At 46.2% G+C, this 2,141-nt stretch overlaps 1 long non-coding RNA gene across 1 annotated transcript; it reads right to left on the bottom strand.

The window, feature by feature from the left end:
* Positions 1-338: 338 nt before the first annotated feature.
* On the bottom strand, positions 339-1,579 carry LOC135383700 (uncharacterized). The gene is made up of 4 exons (XR_010420012.1): positions 1,546-1,579; positions 858-1,471; positions 490-543; positions 339-391 (listed from the first exon to the last, which is right to left on the bottom strand). It is a non-coding gene; the product is annotated as an uncharacterized LOC135383700 (long non-coding RNA).
* Positions 1,580-2,141: the final 562 nt, after the last annotated feature.

The raw sequence follows: 2,141 nt of genomic DNA, 5'->3' as shown, positions 1-2,141 counted from the left end.
CGTAGACAATGCGCATGGAGTACGCGCGCGATTGTGCAGAACGGACCAATTGTAGCCTTCGTGATGGTAAGGAGAGACCTGAATCGAATCGTAGAAGCTCTTGAAGGTATTGGAATGGCTCCCTGAAGATGTCATTTTCTGTAGGTTCTTCCGTTGGTGCCGCTGTTAACTTGGCCAATATGAGGTCGAGCTGCGCGGTGTGGTGCTCTTGAATAAGCTTCATGGTATGCAACAATTCTGAGCACTTGAGCTGTAAAGGCTAAAGTAAATGAGATAAATTGCCTTGTTGCCCTTTCGCTTGAAGCAAAGAAGCAAAGTGCAGATATTTGCTTACGATGTGAGGAGATCTCCTGAGACAGCCCTCCAGAAGGGCCTGTTAACAGCCAAAGACCTAGAAGAAGAAACAACGTACAAAAGACGTAGAAAGACAACGTAGAAAAGATGCGTATATCTACCACAAAATCAAGGAAAACGTTGAAAGCTACATACCTGTGACGGATGTGCGAAGCATCTGCTCCGCTCACCTGCGCAAGACATTCGCATCTAAACAGGAGATGAAAAATTTTTTACGTCAAAAGCGCATGATTGTTTCATGAGCACAGAGTGTTAAAAATGTGTTTACAGATTTCGAAATATGTGCAACATGAATGGAATGAAAAAGAATACAAATGGAGATGTATGCACTCGTTACGAGCACCAGCTACTTACGCACAATATGTGTGAGAAAGAAAAGGAAAGAAATTAATGACAGACGAAATCGTATGCTTGGTATAGTACGCGTTCCATTTTTTTTTATGATGCTGACTATGGAATTATGATATGCAATGCACTTCTAACCTACAGGAAAATGTTCCTACCATGTGCAGGATATACACTGCAGCAGTACGGGGGAGGACCCACTCATCTTGTTGATTTCTGCTTGAGATACGCACAGCTGAAACGGTTTGCTTTGCAGTTTGCTCACCATACAGTAGCCAACGCATGACAATATCGTTTGGGAGCATCTCTATTCGCATACCATATTGTGAAGTTTTTGCGACTGGTTGCCTTATTGGCTCGGATTGAGACAGCTGGGCCGACTGCCTCACTGGCTGAAGTAGGCGCTCATCCACCAGCTCGCGTGGCTCAGTGCTTAGCGTGCTGGTCATGTCACGTCGAGACTAGGACGGACCCGGGTTCGATTCCCGGTGCGGGTTGTGCTATCTGGGGTTTTTTCTGGGTTTTCCTCAGACGCTGTCAGACATATGTCGGCACAGTTCCCTTAGAAGTCGGCCCTAGAGCGTTAGTCGTGACGTGGACCACCTCTGTGAGGCCGACAACAGCGAGCTCTTTCACCTGCACCACCATCAGGCTTCATCCATTTCCCTCGTCTGCCACTGCATCGTTGTACTTGGTGTGACTGTGTGGGACTCTGTGTGACAGTGTGGAAAGGGATATGAAGGGCATGAAGTCTCAAGGTCGTCCAGCGGTTCTGAAATTTGGATTGGTTTGCAGAACATGTTCAAAAGCTTTTTGTTATGGCTAGAAATACATAATTCTGCGTACCCCGACGGGAAATTGTAGGGTCCGGATGCCCAGCTTCGTTCTTTGCAGGATGAATGTCTGTAATTTTACCAGCGTTAAAGTACAACAGGTTCAATGTAAGGCAACGGAACAGTGGAATGAACCATACGGTGAGAATAAGGTTGCCAAGTAGGTGGAGGCATACGGCACATGCTGGATTGGTGTGCGCTTCTTGATGCTGCAGCAGAGACAGCGTGACAGCATTTCTCCTATTTTCAAGAAAGAGTGATCGTGTTCTGTAACAATGTCTCATTTGACATACAAGGGCCACGTCTTTCAGTGCGGGGGAACAGTGATGCTGCAGAGGTTGGCATGACAGAATTTTCTACAAAGAACTATGACCTGACACATTATTTACTCCTCTCAACACTTCCCAAATTGTGGTAATAGAGATTAGTTTACCTTGAACGTTGCTCATGCCCATGTATGTCAGTGGAGAGCGTCCTTGAGAATTGCACTCTGATTGAACATCTGTACGAGCGTCCATGAACTTTAGTCATCGGCACTTTGCGATCGGTAACGCCTGTTCCATGCAGGTGTTGCTCAAATGAGCCATATTTGACCCTCGCTGGTGTAAC

This window comes from Ornithodoros turicata, chromosome 2 (assembly GCF_037126465.1).
Source record: "Ornithodoros turicata isolate Travis chromosome 2, ASM3712646v1, whole genome shotgun sequence".
Classification (NCBI taxonomy): Eukaryota; Metazoa; Arthropoda; class Arachnida; order Ixodida; family Argasidae; genus Ornithodoros; species Ornithodoros turicata.
The sequence above is the reverse complement of the archived record's forward strand: the minus strand, read 5'-3'. Positions and strand labels throughout refer to the sequence as shown.